Source organism: Paramormyrops kingsleyae, chromosome 10, assembly GCF_048594095.1.
Source record: "Paramormyrops kingsleyae isolate MSU_618 chromosome 10, PKINGS_0.4, whole genome shotgun sequence".
In the NCBI taxonomy this organism is placed as follows: domain Eukaryota; kingdom Metazoa; phylum Chordata; class Actinopteri; order Osteoglossiformes; family Mormyridae; genus Paramormyrops; species Paramormyrops kingsleyae.
In genome coordinates, this window is record NC_132806.1 from 1169642 (window position 1) to 1184216 (window position 14575).

The following is a 14575-nucleotide window of genomic DNA, read 5'->3' on the forward strand; positions in this document are numbered from 1 at the left end:
AAGACTAAGAGATGAGTTTAACAAATTTAACAATGTAGTGCTAAGCAGTGGTGCAATTTCCTTAAGTAGATTGGTGGGTATTGGGTCAACAAGGCTAGTAGTGGGTTTGCAAGAGGAAATTAACTGAAGGAGTTCTGTCTGCACTACAGGAGTGAAACATTCAAAGGTGTTATCATTAGTACTAATAACACTAGCGCTAGCAGAGGATTGGTGGTTGTGTGCAACCGTGGGCGTGCTCGTGATGGTATGTCTAATCGTGGTTATTTTATTATTAAAAAACGCAATAAAGGCATCACTACCAAGAGCTTCTGGGACTTGTGAGTTTAACATTGAACGATTCTTTGTTAACCTAGATACAGATTCAAATAGGAATTTAGGATTGGTTTTGTTATTTTCTATTAGTTTAGAGAGATACATAGACCTAGCAGTCATTAGTGCATGTCTATACTTAGACAGGCTCTCTTTCCAGGCAAATCTAAACACTTCTAATTTTGTTGACCGCCATTTGCGTTCTAGCTTTCGTGAAGCTTGTTTAAGTTCACGTGTACGGTTAGAGTACCAGGGGGCAGGTTTCTTATCTCTATGTTTTATTTTCTTGAGTGGTGCTATATGATCAAGAGTGGTACGAAATGATTCTACCATGTTCACGGTTACCTGTTCAAGTTCATTCACGCATGATACTTCAGAGGTTAGGTTAAAGGACTAAGGGAGCTGTTCCAGAAAAGTTGCAGCGGATAATGAGGCTATGGAACGTCTAGTATCGTACCTCTGGCCTGGGGCCTTAGGGGAGTTATGTTGTATTTGAAATGTTAAAAGGTAATGATCTGAAAGTAGAGGGTTCTGAGGGATAATTGATATGTGTTCTACCAGGACACCATGACTAAGAATCAGGTCTAGGGTGTGGTTACAGGCATGAGTTGGCCCAGTTACATTCTGATGTACACCGACAGAGTCAAGAATGGTAGTAAATGCTTTTGTTACTGGATCACTTTCATTTTCCATATGAATATTAAAATCACCAACAATCAAGGCCTTGTCGGTAGTAACCACCAAGCTTGTTAAGAAATCTGCAAATTCCTTGTGATATCATCATATAACATTCTGCTTTTTTGAGTGCAATATGTTTAGTTATTCTTCTCCGGTTATTAGCGGTACGTTTACCTGTGAGAAGTGTCAGTTAGTAGCTAGGCTGACGGAGAAGATTGTAGTTTTAGAGGGACGTATCCGGACGTTACGGGACATTCAGGAAACGGAGAGTTTTATTGATTCAGTGTTAGCGGCTCCGGATACGTCCGCCATAGGTATTCAGTCTCCCCCCGCTCCGGCAGCAGAGCCTACGCAGCAAGGCGAGTGGGTGACGACCCGGCGGCATAGTCGTAAATCCAACCAAAATTCACACCGGCACCATTCGCCCATTCGCGTTTCCAACAGGTTCTCCCCACTCAGTGAAACTCCCGCTGAGACACCTGTTGAAAGTGCTCTAGTAATAGGCGACTCTATTCTAAGAAACGTGAGAGTAGCGACTCCAGCGACCATAGTTAATTGTCTCCCTGGTGCCAGAGCGACCGACATCTCGGCAAACTTAAAAGTGCTGGCTAAAAGTAAACGTAAATACTCTAACATTATTATCCACGTCGGCACTAATGATGTCCGATTGAGGCAATCGGAGATCACGAAATCAAATTTTATAGAGGTGTGCAACCTTGCGAAGAAGATGTGTGTGTCAGTAACGTGCTCTGGCCCTATCCCTGCTAGACGTGGCGATGAAATGTACAGCAGATTATCGTCGCTACATCGCTGGCTGTCGGAATGGTGCCCGATAAATGGTGTGGGTTATATTGACAACTGGCGGATGTTTTGGGGTAGGCCTGGGCTTTTGAAGAGGGACGGTATTCACCCCTCGCGGGCTGGTGCTGACCTCTTGTCTAAAAGCATAGCTCATAGTCTCCAGACAAATCGCTGACTAACTAGAGCCAAGCCCAGGCGGCAGGCAAACCGGCATAACCGACCGCCTGCTAGTCGCCTAGAGTCGTCACCTAGGGTTCATTTTATTGAGACTGTGTCTGTTCCCCGCGTTTTTAATCATGGAAGCCGATTCCACCGTAGTGTGTGCCATAATAACTTAATAAAAATTACAATGAATCCGTTACTAGAAAACAGCTGTGATGCAGGGCTTAAACTTAAACTTGGACTTATGAATGTAAGATCACTGGCTCCTAAGGCACTATTAATAAATGAAATAATTACTGATTTTAGTCTTGGTGCCATATGCCTCACGGAGACCTGGCTTAAACCAAATGAATTCATGGCACTGAATGAATCTACTCCAGCTGAATACAGTTACAAGCATAACCCTCGACCAAATCGCAAAGGTGGTGGTGTTGCTGCAATTTTTCAATCCAGCCTAGGAGTGACTGAGAAATGTGGTCTTAGTTTCAGCACATTTGAAACTCTTGTTCTTAGTCTTGCTGGCTCATCTCTTTCTTGCTCTTCACCCCAAATCACCATTGTTATTGTTTATAGACCACCTGGGCCGTACAGTAATTTTCTTAAGGAGTTCGCTGATTTTTTAACTAACCTGGTGGTCAGTACTGACAAAGCTGTTATTGTGGGTGATTTTAACATTCATATGGAGAAAGATAGTGATCCTTTAAAAATAGCGTTTACAGCTATTCTTGACTCTCTAGGTGTATGTCAGAATGTAGTCGGGCCTACTCATGCCTGTAACCATACCCTTGATTTGATTATTAGTCATGGCATCTTGGTGGAACATGTATCTATTATGCCTCAGAGTCCCCTTCTCTCTGATCATTACTTGTTAACGTTTGAAATCCAGTATAGCCTCCCGTTGACCGCAGCTCCAAAGTACAGAATCAGACGTTCCATTGCCTCACTAACTACAACAACATTTATGAAACAACTTCCACAGTCCTTCAGCCTTACATCTGAAGTATCGTGTATAAATGAACTTGAACAGGCGACTGCAAACATGGATAAATCCCTTCGTAGCACACTAGATCTTGTAGCTCCACTTAAGAAAATAAACCATAGAGATAAGAAACCTGCCCCCTGGTACTCTGATCATACACGTGAACTCAAACAGGCATCACGCAAGCTAGAGCGCAAATGGCGCTCAACTAAACTAGAAGTTTTCAAATCTGCATGGAAAGAGAGCCTGTCTAAATACAGACAAGCACTAGTGACTGCTAGGTCTGTGTATCTCTCCAGATTAATAGACGGGAACAAAAACAATTCAAAATTCCTATTTGAATCCGTGGCTAGGTTAACACAGAATTCTCCATTAAACTCGCAAGTCCCACAATCTCTTAAGAGTAATGACTTTATTACATTCTTTAATGGTAAAATAACTAAGATTAGACAGACCATCCAGTGCACATCCTTAGCTACCTATGACTGCCAGACTCCTGCTAGTCTTATGCCTATCAATAATGAGACTTTTGAATCTTTCATTCCTATAAAACACCCAGAACTCCTGAGCTTAATTTCCTCCTGTAAATCCTCTACAAGCCTCATAGACCCAATTCCTACAAAATTTTTCAAGGAAATCGCACCACAGATTAGCAATACCCTGTTAAATGTGTTAAACTCTTCTCTTAAGCTTGGATATGTTCCTAAACCTTTTAAATTGGCTGTTATTAGACCCGTTCTAAAGAAACCAAATCTTGACCCTAGTGTTTTAGGAAACTATAGACCAATCTCAAATCTTCCTTTCATTTCAAAGATCATGGAAAAGGTTGTAGTTCGTCAGTTGTATACTTTCCTACAAAAAAATAATACTAATGAATTATATCAGTCTGGCTTTAGACCAAACCATAGCACAGAAACTGCTCTAGTCAAAGTAATGAATGATTTACTTATGGCTTCTGACCGTGGCTTGATATCGCTGTTGGTATTACTAGATTTAACTGCAGCATTTGATACTGTGGACCATAATATCCTCTTGGACCGGTTAGAAGGTGTAGTTGGCATTACAGGGACAGCACTCTCTTGGTTCCGCTCATATTTAACTGATCGCTATCAGTATGCACATGTGAACAACGAATCATCCAAGGCCACCAAAGTCACATACGGTGTCCCACAGGGATCAGTACTGGGCCCACTACTGTTTACACTATACATGCTACCGCTTGGTAACATTATTAGAAAACATGGTGTTGGGTTTCATTGTTATGCAGATGATACACAGTTATATATATCTGTTAACCCTGATGATACATCACTCCTATCTCGGTTAGAAGATTGTCTGTTAGATATTCGGTGCTGGATGGCAAAAAATTTTCTAATGTTAAACACAGAAAAAACAGAAGTACTGGTGATTGGTCCCAAGGCTGCAAGAAATAAGTTTCACCACCTCAGCATTAGTGGCCTTCCTACACAACCTAACACAGTGGTTAGAAATCTTGGTCTTCTAGTAGATTCAGATCTATGTTTTGATGCTCACATAAGAAGTATAACTAGAACTGCGTTTTATCATCTACGAAACATAGCCAAGCTTCGTAAGATGCTCTCACTTCGTGATGCAGAAAAATTAATACATGCCTTCGTAACTACCAGACTAGACTACTGTAATGCCCTCCTTTCTGGTTGCCCGTCTGGTTCCTTAAATAAACTTCAGCTGGTACAAAATGCTGCAGCCAGGGTTCTCACAAACACTAAAAAATTTGATCACATCACACCAGTCTTATCCTCCCTTCATTGGTTACCAGTTAAGTCTCGGATTGACTATAAAATACTGCTGTTAACCTATAAAGCACTGAATGGCCTTGCACCAGACTACCTTAATAATCTGCTGACCACATACAATCCCCCACGCTTGCTTCGATCTCAAGGTGCGGGATATCTGTTAGTACCTAGGGTAGAAAGATCTACGGCAGGCTGCAGAGCTTTCTCCTATAGAGCTCCTCAGCTGTGGAACGGTCTTCCACCGGATGTGCGGGTTTCAGGCTCACTTTCAATGTTCAAGTCTAGACTAAAAACACACCTTTTTAGTTTAGCTTATAGGGACACTAGTTCTAGCTAGCTTCTCACTCCCAGTTAAACCTATAGTGTGAGGTGTAGAGCTGGGTGGGGATCGGTGCCATTGGCTTTGGATAAACTGAATTGACAGTGCTGTCACTCTAGCTTCACAATTGCTTGTGGGATTGGAGTGCTGACATTTCAGGGACTCCCCATGCCTGCATTCCCACCTGCCTCTCCCTCCTACTTATGCTGCCATAGCCATATCTGCCGGAGCATTGCACTTCATATTGCACTCATCTAACTTTTAGCACTGCCTATAGTCTCCCTTACTTTGACTAATTGCATTTATTTCCACCACCTTCTCCTGGGTGGTGCTACCTGGAGCCTTCAATCTATCAAGATGTCCAGCACACCCTGCAACATGTGACGTCCCCACTGCCAATGACGACCGTGCATCCAGCTCGCCGTTCTGCCAGTGTCATCTTCCTTGTACGACCCGCTCCCTGCCTTCTGGCTGCCTGGCGATTGGAGGAAGTGTTGGCACCGGCTTGTCATCTCCCCCCTACTCTGCGTTTGTGTTTCAGACTACACTGTATTTGACTCTCCCTGCCGGCCCCTGGAGGATGGGCTCCCCCTTTGAGTCTGGTCCCTCCCAAGGTTTCTTCCTTCTAGGGAGTTTTTCCTTGCCACTGTCGCCTATGGCTTACTCACTGGGGGCTTTGGGTGGGGATGCTGTAAAGCGCTTTGGGACAATGTAATGTTGTGATAATGCGCTATACAAAAATAAATTTGTTGTTGTTGTTGTTGCTTTCCTCTACAGCTACATTAGATAGATTAGATTACAGATACATGCTCTATAACAAACCCCAACAATTAGGCCATTTGAATCTTTAGCATCAAGTTTTATCCATACAGATTCTGAATTTTTATTTTTATCAGTGAGTTCCCTTGCCTGCAAGTTTTCTTTTACGTATACTGCAACACCTGCATCTTGCCTATCCGGTCTCTACGGAACAACGTATAACCATCCATATTATATTCATCACCATCATTGTCACTCATACATGTTTCAGTTATTCCTCTAATGTCGTAATTGTCTGAAGAAATTAAAGCCTCTAAGTCATTAATTTTGTTTCTAATACTCCTATCATTCAAATACAGACCACTAATGGTAGGCGTTTTACAGTGTCTACTTTTTATATTTATTTGGGCTTTCCGTCTCTCCCCACATAAATTCTTAACTGAGCTCCCTGCCCCCCCAGTCCCTAGTTTAAACATTCCTCAACCATTCTGCAAATACGCCTCCCCAATACACTGGTTCCCCTCTGGTTCAGATGCAAACCGTCCGGCTTGAACAGGTCCCACCTGTTCCAGAAGGTCTTCCAGTGCCCCATAAACCTGAACCCCTCTTTCCTACACCACCATTTTAGCCACGCATTTAATCCCCTTATCTCAGCTAACTTTGCCTGACTTGCACGTGGCACGGGAAGCATTCCAGAGAATACCACCGTGGATGTTGTAGGATCACGCAGGCCCCACAGACAGTATTTTATGGCCGCTGAGGCAGTGAGTCGGCCATGCTAAGATCTACCTCTGTACCTCCCTCTCCCAGGGCCCCTCTCCAGGGAAGCCGAAGCCCACATTCCAATGTTTATGGCCCTCAAACAGAGGACCCAAATAGTGGGAAGGGGGGGGAAGATCCTGCATTTCTCTGGAGTGGGACAAAGCTAAAATCATATGCCACCTATGTGTATTTGACTGTATATTGTCCTCACTATTATTTGGCATCATTACTGTAAACTTGGTGGATATGTATGGGTCAGTCACAATTGTCCTCTATTTCTCTTATGAATGTCTCATTGTATCTTCGCCACTTGGACAATTATATACATATATATATATATATATATTATAGAATATGCACAGATAGGTAAACATTGGGGTTATCCAACCACGCACTCACACCTCTCTCAGAGATTGGGAAATGAGTTTAAGTGGTGTAACCAAGTAGGTAGAAATGTTTGAGCGCATAGTTATTTATTTAATAGAACTAAGGAAAACCCCCACCCCCCCACCAAAGGGGGGGGGGGGTTGAAAAACGGTCGCTTATCTATGCCTTACAGCCGTAAATCGGAGATTCGCGCTCTTTTTCTGCCTCTCTTTGTCTGAGAGAGACTATGCAATGTATGTTAAAACTTGTGTACTGAACCCCTTTTTAATAGCCAGGTTTGATCCATTTTATAATTTGTCAATGCATAATCAATATTGTTCTTTTACTGGAGTAAAGACAGTTACCCGAGCCATCCTTAATTAGGACACACCGTATGCAATGGGGTACAGCTTCAGTAAAACTCACCTAAACTTGTCACAGCTGTTAGATATACCACCTAACCAGGTATTCTGTACATTGATGGCAATAATAAGTATGCACCTCATAAAAGGAATTATAAATTAATCAATAAAAATTAGCTAAGGTTTGGATCGAAGGTGGAATATCATGTTTGGTATCGATGTCATCCTAAATTATGTCCGAATATGAAGCCGGGGACGGATTATTACACAATTGAACCTATCCAAAGCTAAATTACTTAATTAAAAACAGCACAAAATTTGGCCAAAGACCACCATAAATCCATGGGGCCATTCGGGGAGCCTGCAACCGGCCCCTCGGATCCCGGTATCAATTCTCATTGGGTATGAGTCGGACCCTGGATAATGAATATTCATGGAACCCATGGGGCATAAAAACCTCACACCCAGAGGAGAAAGGAGAGAGGAGGAGAAAAGAAAAGAAGAAGAAAACGCGAAGCCTCCAATCCAAGACTGCGGGAGAAACTACGCACGGAGAAGATAAATCTACCATCGAAACTCCAAAGTCTCTTCGCCGCAAGTTTCAACAAAAGACAAAGCTGATCCCCGCTGCAATCACGTAAACTCACCGTCAACTCTCTCATAGGCAACTGGTACCAGCTGATCTACACTGAAATCTGGGTTGCCTGTTTAGATCCTAGGCTTGCCATTGCATAACAGTATTTAATCAAAGCTGATCATTGTTTCCTATTGTAAATCCATTTTCCGTAATTTCGTCATTGTGTTTGTATGTGTAACAGGCTGGGCCACAGCCTGCGTAGTAGGGGTTTAGGCTGCCTAACCCTCCGGATGGAGAAGATACAGCCGGATCTGGGTCCCTGTACCCTCACCGACCACTCCCCGAGTCTGCTACATGCACTACCTGAGCAGATCGGCTAAGGCTCCAGGATTTTCCTATCAGTGTCACAGTGCAAACCTGGAGTGTGGTACTGTTGGGGATGGCGTGATGTTTAAGCACCCGCCCTGTACCCCCCTCCACCGAAGTACTCAGCAGTAGCAGGTGAGGCGCCCCTACTCCGGAGAGAGCCTAACTGATAGATGCAGGATAGCCACTGTACACCAGGATAAGGTAAATCGAACACACAGACAATTTATTCCCTGTGGGATATTTATCAAGTTATTAAATGTAAAGAACTAAAACTCACATACAAAAGAGGACTGCAATTACCAAACTGAGTTTCACCAACAACCTGACTCCCCACTATTAATGAAACCCCAGTCCCTGTCACCCTACTGAGCGCTCAGTGCCTAACGGTAGAGGCCTCAATTAAGAACCCCCATCTACCTCCCTCCTCCTTACTCTGACGGGTTACTTTTCACCCTTCATACAACACAACACATTCGTGGTAATTTTACAACAGGACACATTCATATAACACATTCACAATAACAACCTCATAACAGAAATTAACCATATTCATTTAGCGCTTTATAACACTGTCACTTTATAATAATCAGTCCAATAACATCAACACTCCCCTGCGAAAGTCTGCTCAGTATGTCTACTTCCACAATGTCCGCCAGAGAAATCGGGCATCCGGGCGTACAGTTAGAACATGGCGGGTCTGCCAGGTTGTAGCGTACGCAGCAAATGGGGTGTGCAGCAGCGATCTCTTAAAACTCCGCTTACTGTCTGTCCGGTTAGCGGATGTCTTCTACTTGTTGGCCAAGTTGCTGATCACTCTGACTTGCATTCGGCAAAATAAATGTTATTAAATATCACCTGCGCCGTCCTTGGTGCGTGAAGTTGAAGAGTCGTCTCCATATAGCAGGGAGATTACTGCGATCCCTCCAACCTCCGATTCCCTCTGTGCGGCACCGGGAGTAGCTCTCCGACGATGCCCGTCTGTGTTCTGGTCGCTGACAGCAATTTTCCTCTCCGGAGCACCAACGTGGCTCGAACCTGCCTTCGAACTAACTCGGTCCTGTGCACCGGTTAAGTACACTAAGAGATACTCCTTACTCACTCTACACCACCCGTTCCCCCTCGAACACCCCAAAAAAAAACTACTTCCTCTCTCTCTTCTTCCCGCCTGCCGCGCTGCCCCGCTATACGCAGCAGCATTACGTCGTGACGCACCGTCACACTCCCCCTGCCCAAACCCTGACATATCGGAGACGGCCCAGCAAGCTCCCGCACCTCGGAATGACAAAGCGGGAAAACAAAAACAAAGATTGCAGTAGAAAAGAACGCTGTGGGGAACATCCAACCAACCACAAACATTACAGTTTGCATGAGCCTAAACTCTTAAGGCACACACCGAATAAACAACAACAAACTCTTTCATTCACTCTTAGGACATGAAAGAAAACATAAAAAGGAAAATTAACACGCTCAGGATAAGACATAGTCATGGCGATACCGGATGGGCAGTTGGCCCCTGGAGCTTCTTAAAGGGCGTTCCAACCTGTCCACCTGCTCCACCTCTGGCGACGACATCTCAGTACCGTCAACAACCGTCCCCGCCTCCATCCCATCACAGGCTTCACCTAAGTCATGTGTGACCGTGTCAGGGTGCACATAAGGGGTGAGACAGACCAGATCAGGCTGTTCAGTATCGGAGTGATCTTCTGTCCCCCTAGGCCTACGAACAACATGAGCCCTACGCTGCGTGGGAAAAGTGCAATGCTTGAGCTGAGCCCTATGTACAACTCTGCTAGCTCCGCCCCCCTCAGGCCTGACTGTGAATACTGGTATGTCCGGACTGTTCTGCTTAACCACCAGATAAGGGTTCTTCTCCCACTTATCCTGGATTTTATTCCTTCCCCTATGCCGATGGTTCCGCAACAACACTCTGTCCCCAGGCTGGAGAAGAGCAGCATGAGAGTTCCTATCGTACACTCTCTTTCGCCTCTGAGAAGCTTCTTGAGCATTAGCCTGCGCTGCCTCATATGCTGTCCTGAGACGCCCATAGTGATCCAGGACCCAGTCGTCCAGGTTCTCTGCCCCTTCGGACTCCAGATTTACCCCACCTAGGATGTCCCTGGGCAACCGTGCGTCTCTCCCAAAAAGCAAATAAAACGGTGCGAATCCAGTAGAAGAGTGGACATGGCTGTTATAAACCATTACCAATTCAGGTAAGTATTCCGTCCAGTTCCTCTTCTTTTCAGGAGGCAAGGTTCGCAACATGCTGTGCATCGTTCTATTAAAACGCTCACACTGAGCATTACCCTGAGGATGGTACGGGCTCGTGCGGCTCTTGGAAACTCCATAAATGCGACACAACTCTTTAATCACCCCTGCCTCAAAGCTACGGCCCTGGTCTGAATGGATTCGGGAGGGGCAACCGTAGTACACAAACCAATGTCTGACAAGGACCTCAGCCGTGGTCCTAGCCGTCTGGTCCTTCGTCGGCACCGCTATGGTGAAGCGGGTGAACATATCAGTCAAGACTAACACGTTCTCGTAGCCCCCTACCGACCTCTCTAATACAGTATAGTCTATAGCTAATACCTCCAATGGTGAGGTCACATTCATGCATGCCATTGGGGCCTGAATCCTTGGGAAGACATCCTTAGCCAGTGCACATCTCTTGCACTGTCTTACCCAGTCCTGTACGTTTTTGCCCATTAAAGGCCAATAGTACCCCCTCCTCATCTGTTGGAGGGTGCCCCTTGCACTAAAATGGCCACCATGCTCATGCTGCGCCTCATACACTAGCCTCCGGAGCGTCTCAGGCACAACTAACTGGTGCACCTCCTCACCGTCCCGCGGGTCAGCAACGCGTCTAAACAAAACACCGTTACGCAACCTCAATCTGTCCCACTGTGAGATTAGCTTTCTGCGAGCTGGCTCCATAGCCTTCAGTTGTCGGCCTACTGGCTGATTATTCTGCTCTACATCTCTGAGTGTGGGGCCTACTTCAGCGTCATCCATTTGGAGCCGTCGGATCTCGTCCCACCGCCATAAGTATGTTTCCCCCTCCGTAGCTACTTGGGAAGCGACACGCACCTCTGACACTCCAGGAGCTGACACTTGCCCCGGCCACAAGCAGGCACGCACCTCCTCTGCATTTAGCAGCAAGAAGTCCTTCTCTGCATCCGATACCTCTGGCTCCAAGGCCAGAGCCATGCGGGACAGGACATCCGCGTTGGTGTTCTGACTTCCAGGCTTATACTGCACCTCAAAATCGAACTCTGCCAACTGGGCAGCCCATCTCTGCTCTACAGCCCCCAAGTTGGCGGTTTCCAAGTAACGTAGAGGGTTATGATCGGTAATCACCGTAAACTTGGAATACATCAACAGGTCCCTGAATTTTTCTGTGATGGCCCATTTAAGAGCCAGCAGTTCCAATTTAAATGCACTGTAGTTTTTATCATTTCTTTCTGAGCCCCTTAAACCCCTACTAGCAAAAGCTATCACACGTTCGACACCATCCTGGACCTGACTAAGCACCGCACCCAGCCCAAGGGAACTACCATCTGTTGCTAAAATGAAGGGGCTTTTTAGGTTTGGATATGCAAGGATAGAGGACGCCATAAGGCTCTGCCTAAGACTGTCAAACGCTTGTTGACAATCTTCACTCCAGAGGAAGGGGGTCAACTGTTCTCCCCTCTTACCTCTCCTAGCCCCTCCTGTTAGAGCATGCAATGGCCTTGCCAGCCGGGCAAAGTTTGGTACAAAGCGTCGGTAATATGACATAAACCCAACTACCTGCCTCACATCTTTTGTACAACGAGGGATTGGCCAATTAACAAGCACCCTCACTTTCTCCATGTCTACCTGTACCCCAGCGGCAGACACAACATGACCCAGGAACTTTACCTCTGGTTTCAGCAAGAAGCACTTTTTGGGCTTAAGCTTAAGACCATGCTCTTTCAGCCGGCTAAAAACAAGATCCAACCTCTCACAATGACTTTCGAAATCTGCCGAAAAAACCAAGACATCATCGAGGTATATCAGGAGAACCTCAAATGCTAAATCTCCTAGGACCACCTCCATAAGGCGCTGAAAAGTCGCTGGCGCATTACAAAGGCCAAATGGCATCCGGGTCCACTGGTACAGCCCAAATGGTGTAGTCACCGCAGTCTTTTCTTGGTCCACCTCAGCCACTGCAACCTGAAAGTAGCCTGCAGTAAGATCTAATGATGAGAACAGCTTTGCCTGACCCAAGGCGTCCAACGACTCCTCTATTCTGGGGAGCGGGTAGGCATCCTTGTAGGTCACCTTATTTAACTTCCGGTAGTCGCAACAGAACCTCACAGACCTGTCCTTCTTGACTACAATCACAGCGGGAGAAGCCCAGGGGCTACAGCTCTCTGTCAGGATCCCCTGTGCCACCAAATCCTGAACATGTCTCTTGAATTCCTGGAAAACATGCGGAGGAATTCTCCGATGCTTCTGTTTAATAGGGTGTGCCTCCCCTGTCTTGATATGATGGGTCACTGTTGTCGTAAACCCATAATCACTATCATGTTGGGAAAATACAGCTTGGTGCTTCACCAACAACTCAGACAGCCTTTGTATTTGTAGTGGAGTAAGCCCTTGGAGGTTAGCCTCCACTGGAACTGGTAATTGCCCCTGAGGCTCCTTCACTGGGATCGCATCTGCTGTTATCTCACTCACATACAGCCCGCCATCAACCTCTTCCACAGACACGACTTCTCTTGGTACAACTTTCTCTGGTCTACTCAGCTGCGCCAACCGCACTCTCGCAGGCAGCTTGATAGGCCTTGTATCGGAATTAAGCACCCGAACTGGGACTGTGCCATTTACAGCGTGAGCTAAGGTGTTTGCAATAAGCAGGCCACGAGGCAAACTTACACCGGCTGTGCCTTCCACCAGCACTTGACACTTTGATTTGGGAGGCACCCCACAACGGCCCTCAATCACTTTCTCACTAAGTGGGGGAATAAAAATGGGTCGCCTACCAGCCACCTTTACATAGCCAAGTCTCCCCCCTGGGCCTGCACAGCGCTCTTCCCTCTCAATTTCAGCCAAAACCCGACCCAGATTAGCTACTCCAGGGTGACAACTACCGCGATTAATTTTCTTTGTACCCATAAAGTCAGGGAAAAAATCTTTAAGCTCCCCCAAAACATTCATCCCCAAGATACCAGGGACCTTACATGTAGACCTTAAACTGGCCTGCTCATCCCTCAATACAAAAACACATTTCTTTGACAACACCTTCCCCATACACACAATGTCTGTCTCCAAGCACCCAATAACCGGAATGTCAAGCCCATTCGCAGCAGTGAGTCGAACCCACTTGGCGGGAGACAGAGAAGATCCAGCTTCCCCGAAGTGCTCTCGGAAGAAGGCCTCAGAGATCGTTGTGACTTCTGACCCAGTGTCCAGAAGGCAGTCAACGGCCACACCCCCTATGTACACCTCTACGGAGAGGCACTCGCCGATTGCACTACCCATCGGAGGCCTAAGCCCCTCTTCCCCTGCTACAACTGTCCTGACTCCCGCAGCACCACTGACAGGTCCCTGCACATCGCTACTGGCCCGACCTGCCTCGACTGGACTCTGGGTCGGCCTCTGATTCCCGCTTCTGGACTGCTGGCAGACCCGACTGATATGCCCAGGTTGGCCACTGGTGTAGCAGAGTCGCACACCCTGCTCGTCTTGAAGGGCTGATTGCCTCTGAACTGAGCGGGATACCCCTGGCCGGTTTACTTCATGCACCAACCGGAAGAGTGCTTCCTGCCGATCTGACAACTGCTTGATGGCATTATGAAGAGCTTCTAATGTCAGTGGTGTAACGTCATTTTCAGCAGCAGCAGCGTGAACAGCCCCCCTCACTGGATGCCTAGCCAGGCCTGCTGGTGCCTCTTCTTCTTCTGACCAGGCAATAGCAGCCTGCATAAGCTCAAGGAAAGACTGTGCGGGTTGCTCTCTTATCTGCCTCTTCATTTCTCTTCGCAAAGTATCATCTCGTAAGCCAAGCACTAACTGCTCTTTTAACAGGACTCCAACATTTGGGACACGCTCTGGGTCTCGCTGATGCACCTGATAAAGCTTCTCTTGGAGGTCATACGCATATGTCCGTACCTTCTCCCCTGGCAACTGTTTCCTATCATAGAATTCCCTAAGCCTGGTTCCAATAGGGACCCTATCACCATATGTTTGTTCAAGCACTTTAAATATCTCAGCCACCTCTGTCCTAGCACTACCCAGCATGAGCTTAACCGTTAATTTGGCTTCCCCCTTCAGGTGCTGCTTCAGTAGTTCCATCTGATCCTCTTCAGGTATCCTGGAAACCTTGAAGTATGACTT